This window comes from Sander lucioperca, chromosome 11 (genome assembly GCF_008315115.2).
Source record: "Sander lucioperca isolate FBNREF2018 chromosome 11, SLUC_FBN_1.2, whole genome shotgun sequence".
Classification (NCBI taxonomy): Eukaryota; Metazoa; Chordata; class Actinopteri; order Perciformes; family Percidae; genus Sander; species Sander lucioperca.
The window spans coordinates 6,384,467-6,393,098 of record NC_050183.1 but is presented as its reverse complement, the minus strand read 5'-3'; the positions used below and the strand labels follow the sequence as shown (position 1 = coordinate 6,393,098).

General features: G+C 40.9%; 1 long non-coding RNA gene across 1 annotated transcript; it reads left to right on the top strand.

Moving 5' to 3' along the window:
* Positions 1-6,594: 6,594 nt before the first annotated feature.
* LOC116055211 lies at positions 6,595-8,464 on the top strand. Its single transcript, XR_004106236.2, has 2 exons — positions 6,595-7,137; positions 7,407-8,464. It is a non-coding gene; the product is annotated as an uncharacterized LOC116055211 (long non-coding RNA).
* Positions 8,465-8,632: the final 168 nt, after the last annotated feature.

The window sequence follows — 8,632 nt, the reverse complement described above, 5'->3', positions numbered from 1 at the left end:
CCGGTCTCTCACATTTTCCCTCAGCAGATTCATTAAGCCCTGGGATAAGCGCACATTTTTTGCTCAAGTTGAAACATTTTCAACCCACACCTTCGCGCCCACTCATCTTTTCATCAACTTTATATGCAATCGCGCCACCTCTAAAATTCACTTTGGTTCAGTCTAAACACACGATAACAAAGAAGTTCAAATTCTCCTTGCTTTTTTTTCACCTCCACACCTAAACAATTAGCCTACTGTATGAAATGGTAGTGTTTGTTGGATTATCAGTTTCAGAAAGTTACCTGGGGGGTTCAGACAAGTACTTTGTTTGAGGCATATCAAGCCCTTTAAGGCGGGGGTATAGTTGAAAAGAACTACCGCGGAAGACAAACATGTTTATAGCTGTTCCGAGCGGCCACACTCGAAGGCAGGGTGAAAACCGTCATACGTGTGCGATACCTTAAATATGGGGATATGGGTGAACAGTTTTTGTCGCTTTTGGAAGACAATTATAGTGTCGCACTCATTTGTACACACAAAAGTGAAAACAGTTGTTTAACAATAACACACCTGCGTGAATGTTGGATTGTCCGTTTTGAAAAGTTACAGAAATTGTATGGGGTTTCAGGCGCTGTTCGATGATCCTACAAGCACTCTGTTTGAGGCATACTGACCCCTTTATGGTCAGCTTTGAAGGGTTCAATGTATGAACCGGTCTCTCTCTGTCTCTCTTACAGCTTCACATTTCAGAAGAGCTTTGCACACTTAACGGACAAGAACATCATGACAGAATGGCATCTATAAACCAAGACTTTTCTAATGCAATTTGACTTGTACTTGTTGCGCACATTCTCACATACTTATATTTCTCTCCGTCTCTTGTTTCTCCTTCTCCCTCTCAACACTTTGCCTGTTGTTTTGTGAGAGCATGGCAACAAATCACAGTGGCACCGACGTGCGAGATGCAGGGTGACGTCAGCACTGAACGGCTGGGTTCAGATGTGAGTCTCACGCCTGCGGTCACCAGCACATTTATCACAACATCTCCTGTGTAAATACTGCCAACTGTCAAGTTCCAGAATACATGAGAAACAGCTTTTCAGCTAATGGTGTGACTTTGTCACCTTTGAAAGAAAATATAGAGGAAACATAAAAGAAGTTTGATATTTGTGGATGTTTATGTGTACATAAATGTTGCAGTCCGTGTTTTTAGGTTGCGAATGCCACTTGAGCTCAGCATTATTTCCTCTCTACTTCGGCCCTTAGCCCAACGAACAGCTTCTCCGGGCTGCGTGAATGAGGTCATTTTGTTCGGCTGAGTGTGCAAACATTGCACTTTCTAAATGTGGTGACTTGTTCACACTTTCAGCCTTGTGTAAAATAATAACTTCCATCAGGCTGTAAATTATGTTCATTGGGACTCACATAAACTGGAGACATGACATAACAAAGTACTGCGTACTGCACAAACAAATGGCAAAGAGAGTCAAGTTTAGTTGCTATGGACATATGGAAATCATGTCAAACTGAAAACGTACAGAGAATATTGTCTTGTCTTGATAGAATTGTTTTTACAATATTCTTCATTCTGCAGTGGCTTATTTATCTACCGTTGAGCTCAGACAATTAGTCGATTGACAAATTATAGATATTCACTTAATCGTTTCAGTAATTTTTTAGACATATTTGCTGGTTCCAGATTCTCAAATGTGAGGATTTGCTGCTTTTCTTTGTCATATTTGAGAATTAAATAAAAAATCTTTAGGTTTTTAGACTGTCGGTAAAAATTACCCGATGATTAAAATCATTATTAGTTTCTGTTCTAAGATAATGTAATCATTACTACATTCAACCTCTGTATGCCACCCTGTAATTCACCCAGCTTGCCAAAAATATGTCACATCATCACACCATTCATTTAAACCTTGTCTCTCTCCCATATTAAACTTTCACACCCAGCAAACAAAAACTGACTCACTGACATGTTGGAGGGAATGACCTCTCCCTTTGATTCACTCACCATGTTCTTCTTTCCTTTCACACTCAACACACATCAACTCATGCATGCAAATAACCAACACATACACCAACATGGACACACACACACACACACACACACACACACACACACACACACACACACACACACACAGGCAATCCCTCATTCCACTTTCATACAACTGTTCAGTGAAGCACAACCTAGACAAACATATTTATTCATGATTCCTGTGCAGGGCGGGGTGCACTGTTAACGCTTGTTGACAGGGCAGACATATTTCTCTGTCTGGAAGGATTTTGCGTGCCTTTGTTAGGTTGTACAACATGTACTGTGGCTCTGCACATAAACACCAGGCTGTGGAGGACAGCCAGTTCCTGTATAAAATGATGTACACATGCCATTGAGATCTTGTCAGCAGACATTGTAATGTGTATTATGTACCTGCAAGTGTAGACAAGAGCAGAGCTTAGACTTCTAAAGAAGTCTCGTGAAATTTCTTTGTAATTATCAAGATTTCAAAATGCACTGATGATAGTGCTTTCAGGTGCGATATGTTCTCCTGAAGTGTTGATTATAGATGGAAGTCTGTCCTTCAGTCTCATTCATTAAATCCTCAAATTGTTACTGTTATCTGTAAGTTATTCATTGGCATGTACGCTACAATAAACAGACAAAAAAAGAACAATTAAAGCACATAATTAACATATGTAATTGATAACTAAAGGAATGATTCACATTTTCAGGAAATACACTTATTCGTTTTGTGACAGAGAGAGGAGACGATCGATATCACTCTCATGTTTGTCTGGTAAATATACGGTAAGGCTATATTCAGCAGCTGGTTAGCTTACACGGGGAAAAAGCTAGCCTGGCTGTACAAAGGAAACAAATTCCGCCCACTAGCTATTTCTCGTTTTTAAATGTATACAAAACCTAAAGCGTAAAAACAACACCACTTTAGGAAGTGTTACATGCCACACTATTTATTGGCTCTGAGCAGCTCCTAAGGAACGAAAGGAGGCTGCTGTTAAGTCCAAAAATTTAAGAAAACAGTTACAGTACAAGTAGCATGAGAACAACTGATTGTAGTGTTTTAAAAATCTTGAAATGGAATGACAGATTTTAATATTTCCTAAGTTAAAAAAAAACCCTGATCTGATATCCCTCTTGGGATAGAAGAAACTCCAGATGTGGTTCTCCAAAGGTTTTCACTCTGAAATCAAGTGTGAGGAGACGCAGACGGTGTATGAAAAGCAATGAAGGAAAGACTGTAGAGACTCAGCCCTAACCTCCTCCTCCTCACTGCTCAACAATCCTGTCATTATTCCTTGCAGGGTGGGCCTGGAATTTTCCCTGAAAAAACAACAACAAAAGATAATAATACACAGTGACGTTCCAGTTTTTAAAGAAGAAAGTAAAAAGTTTTCTCTAAGTCTCCCCTTGTGGACCCACCCAGCTACGTCAATCTACAAAACAGTAGAAGTGACGCACAAAACAAATCAAACAAACCTCTCTGACCTGAAACCCCCTCGTTTAATGGGAAACAGAGACAAAACAGAACCATGTCTATTTGTCATAGTTTGCTTATTATTTGCAAAAACAAGACATACTGTAGATCTCCTTGCGGTGTACGTTGTGATTGGCTGGCATTTTATAGTGAGAGTCTTGATATCCAAGAGCCTCACCAGACAGTTTGCATTGCCCTCACCATTTCAAACAAGCAATGTTTTAATTTTGTCCCTGAGTTGCTTTAAACAAACTGACCAGGTAGCTGGCTTTGCATGTTCCAACCAGCCTCAACATCTGCTGCATCCTGCTGATCTGTGCAGCAGAGAAGTCTGCAGTCATTCCTCACATCCCACAAATTTAATTTTTTTTAGATTGGTTGTATAATATTTCATCCCAGGGTTACAGAGATGGTGCAACAAGTGCATCATAGAATATCTTAGGATCAGTTCAAGTTAAATTGAAAAGGTTTTGTTCAGACGAGTAATGTTCCCCGCTTTTCTCTTCTCCTCTTTCTTCCTGGTCACAGGTACTCCACAGCTGCTGTGGACGAAGGCATCTGGAGCCCAGGTGAAGGGTAGAGAAGATACAGAGGGCGGAGAGGTTCAGGGTGGATCCATTCCAGCCTCTGCCACGGCTGTGGTGGGGAGGGTTCCTGGCACCGTGATTTGATGCACAAAGAGAAACAAAAATCACATTGCCAGGGATTTCCACTCCTTCACAGCTCAGCAGGTGACCCGCCCGTGTTATATTTCCACAGTGGGATGCTTTTGTGTGGTCTTCTTGGCTGTTCTGTAATTATCTGCACTGGATGTTGCTATGGAGTCAAAGGAATAAATACTGGAGAGGTTAAGACAGATATTGTGATCAACTCTCTCAGTGCACCTCAAGAGAATTGCTTGTGGAATTAGTTTCTCACATGGAAAACTGCGAAATGCATTTAAAAGGCTGCAGTTAAATGTGCAGCTGTCTGAAATTGAAACTATTCTCCCTTTTCAAATCCGCCAACAAGTCGATGTAAATGCATATGAGAGCCATACAGATTTACACAACAGAACACATTTTTGAAGGCAGATCACGTAACTTAAGATTTATAAACAAGGAGAAGATTTTGGATGTTTCAAATAAAGGATAGGATCCTCCGTTGGCAGTGCACTCTGAAACACAATATGAACGAGCCCTGTCGAAGGCAAAGCAAACCCCAACATCTTGAACATTGCAGGCTTTGAAACCCACCAAACTTTACCACTGAGCAATCACGTAAAGGTCTGCGTGAGTCTTTGTTCCCTCAAAGGCCAGCCACCCACTTGCTAAAGGCACAGAGCTTAGCTAATTGGTGAGCATTGATCCCTGCTATGTGTTGTTCACAGTGGCTAAGTTCAGTGCCTGAGGTGAAATAGTTGATTCGATGGAGGGGATTTGTTCCGCTGAATGGAAAGAACTTGATGATCTCGGATATGAAGAAAGGCGGAGGGAGGAGGAGAGGAGTGACAAGAGATTAGGTGGAGAGGGAGGGAGGGAGGTGAGAAGACAGAAAGACCAAAGATTGTATCCCCATGTAGGAGTTATGTAGGGTTAAATATGTTGCTGTGGTCCAAATGCAGGTCTTGATTGTGCAGTATGTGCAACAAGCTGTACAGTTTTTTTTATTGTGTTTGCCTGAGCAACAAATGTCTTATCTTACCTTATGCATTTGGCAAGAATCATCATGCATACCAAATATAGACAGTTTGACCTGGGTTTAATGTGAACTTAATGCCACAGGTTGTATTGTGATTTTAGGAATGTGGTGGTAAATGTCAGACCCGTCGGGGCAGGCCCAGTTCATGTACAACTGAGTTTGCTTAGGACTGGTGTGCCAGTATTTTGGTGCCACACCTGGATGTGTGTGTTGGAGAAGAAACCTACATGCACCTAGTTTGCCGGTTGATAACCCCCTCCCCAAGCAGTGACTGTCTAAGCTTAGCAACTGTAACTAGGCACGGCAGGCCTTTCAAGCTGTGTGTGGTGGGGTGTACATGACACTGTAATAATAAGTTTATTTGATATAGCACCTTTTACAGACAAAGTCACAGTGCTTCACACGATAAACATTTGTAAAAAAAAAACCAGTAGGATCCAACAGAAATAAGCAAGCAAAAACAATTGAAAGACCAATGAAAATCATTTAAAAGATTAAAACCTAAAACCCAAAGTTACTACATGAATCAAAAGCGAATTCAAACAAGTGCGTCTTCAGCTGCTTTTTAAAAGCATCAACAGAGACTGCAGAACGTAAGACAATTGGAAGGCCGTCCCACAGGTTTGGAGCCACCGCTTCAAAGGAACGGTCACCTTTAGTTTTTAAGCGAGTGCGTGGGACCACCAGTAATCCCTGGTTGGAAGGCCTGGGGGACCTGTTAGTAGTGTACGGATGGAGCAGGTCCAGTAAGAGAGATACTCACAGTTTAAAGAGTGTGATTTGTGTCTTTTTATAGCTTTTTCAAAACCAAAAACAAAGGAGCAGAAGTGCACAGAATGGATTAAACAGTGTGTTGGTCTGATCTAACGCAAGCTACAGTTGTTGATGTCTGGCTAACAATTAGTAGTATTACTTCCAAGGCCAAGGATTACATCATTAACTAACATCATACATCTGTGGAGTTACAGGTTACGTATATAGGCTATACAAAAAAAGCCCTGCACAACTAGCTGTGTATTATTTCTCCATTGTGTGGATGCTATCAGAGTGTAGGCTAATGCTAGCAGCTCTCCTGCTCTAGATTTGGGTTTACACTCCAGCAACCCCAGTCAACTTTACTCAAAATAGCGAGTACACATTTGTTCCACTTTCTCTTGGGAAGAAATGTGTAGAAAGTTAAAGCTATAGTGTGTAGGTTCTGTCTCCCCCATGAGGAATTCTAAGTAATGACAACAAAACTGTTGGCGCGTCTACATTATACAAGCCTTACGATGGACTCTTCAGAAGAGGTAATTATCTTCACTTGAGTTTCTGCTCAGGAAAGTCACCGGACGCCACAATCTTCTGAACATAGCCATACTGAGAAATACAGAGAGAGTTGTGTGGAGCTTTGTAGCAGCTCATTTGGCAATGGCTTGAATGTAACAATATCAAAAAGTTACGCACTAAAGCTTTAAAAGTGAAAACATTCTGGTTTTTATGTAAGCCAAGCAGATTTACTTAGAGCTGTCTGATTTGCCATTTTTCCCTATCATACTAATACTAGGACTAACAAAGCTAGCTCCATGCAATACAAGGACCAATGCTGCTTCTTTAGGATGCTGACTTTCTGCCATGTTAGCCTCAGTGTTTTGACAAAATATACTGTATGTAAGATGGAAAAAGACTTGTTCATTTTTTTTTAGAAGATAAATCGAGGACACATAAAAAAGTCCTAAACCTTTAAACTGATGTTAGCTTAATAAGCTAGGTAGATATAGCTGATGTTATTTCAGCCAGCAAAACCGACAGTCCCGGCTAGAAATGAGAAGCAGCATTTGTCTAGTATAATTAATAAAAAAATAATGTTTGAGTTGTAATGTTAACATTGTACTGTAAATGCCATGCAACAACGGAAAGCTTGACAGACCTAGAAGCTGCTGGGCTTAGTAAACGGTAAATTTATATTTAAGAAAAAAACGCCTTGCATGTAAACCGCACGGGGTCAGCCCTATATTCCCACAGCCCTATGTTCCCACAGCCCTATATGTTCCCACATGTCTAAGATGTTTCTTAAAATTAGGCCCTATGTTAGGGTTAGGGTTAGGGTTACATTCCATCTGTAGTCAATTGTTACTGGATAATAGGTTGGGTGTAATTGGCTACCAAATTGGGAGAAAGGGGGATAAAATCTGATACAAATTTATGAAAAAGGAAATGTGGGAACACAGTGCCTAATTTTGGGCTGTAGGAACATAGGCACGCTCCCAACCGCACATTGTATTTTCAAATGGAGCGATGTTCGGGCTGTGCCCTCCTGTGCCTACTGAACTGGTATCAGTGTTTTACCTAAAAACTGGCTCAGTTCAGCAGGAACAGGAGTGAAGTCCACTGTCAGCGGGATCTCTGTCCTGTGTTACCTTACCATCTTCCACTGAACACGCAGCACGACAGCCCAACCCAGATTCAACATTTCTTTTGCAATGCTCTCATGTTAAGTTGACCACACCCAGCACAGAGCGGTGTGGGGAATATGCCTCGAGTTATTGGCCCTGATAAAAATCAAACCCGAGCCCTCCAACCTGTCAGACGACGGCACTGAACCCTGAAGTGTATGCAAAGCGGTGCAGCTCAAGTTTTAGATGACTGTCCCCTTTCTTTGCTTAAACATGAATGTTTCATGAGCAGATTTACCATTTATGCTTGACAGGTAGGCCCTGGCGTCCAGAGCCATTGTGTTAATACTGTTACATACTGATGTCGTTGATCTTGTTGTTTTGCTCAGCCTTCATGTTTATTTCAGCATTCTTCCCTTGAAAAAGCTGCAAACATGGCTCACTCTTTGCCAATGCCTCTCTCTTTTTTCTGTCTCTCTGTGCTGTCAAAGGCCACATTGACACTGGAGTTCATTGTCAGGTAATCCCAGTGAAATGTCTGCTATGTCTATGTCTAATTGATGTCACCCAGCTGTCCCCATTATCAGTGACTATCAGGGAATGTGTGCAATGCTGCTTTCTCCCCACACTCCAGATAACTCGCAGCCACCAAAGGAAAAGTGCTTCATCTTGAAGATTTCATATCCACAGGAAAATGAATGTTCATTAGCAAGCATGATGAATCTGCTCTTATCCGGCAACTCCACTGATCGTGGTTTTGGCACCATAAAATTAGAGAGATTATTCTAAATGTCAGTAAGTTTCTAACTACTTTCATTGTGGAGCCTTATTTATTGTAATGTTACACGTGCAACCAAATGTTTAATTTCATTACTAATCCAGCCACAATGTTAATGTAATAAAGTTTAAATGAGCTGAAAAGGATTCTAGCATTTTTATTTTTTAAATATCACAAGATATCATTTATCCCTGGGAGTAAAACATGTTGCAGCAGGAAACAACAAAAGTTGAAGACAAAGAATAAAAAGGTCATCAAAAAGGTATGGTGTGACAAAATGGGTTTAATTGCAGATGATTACCAAATTGTTG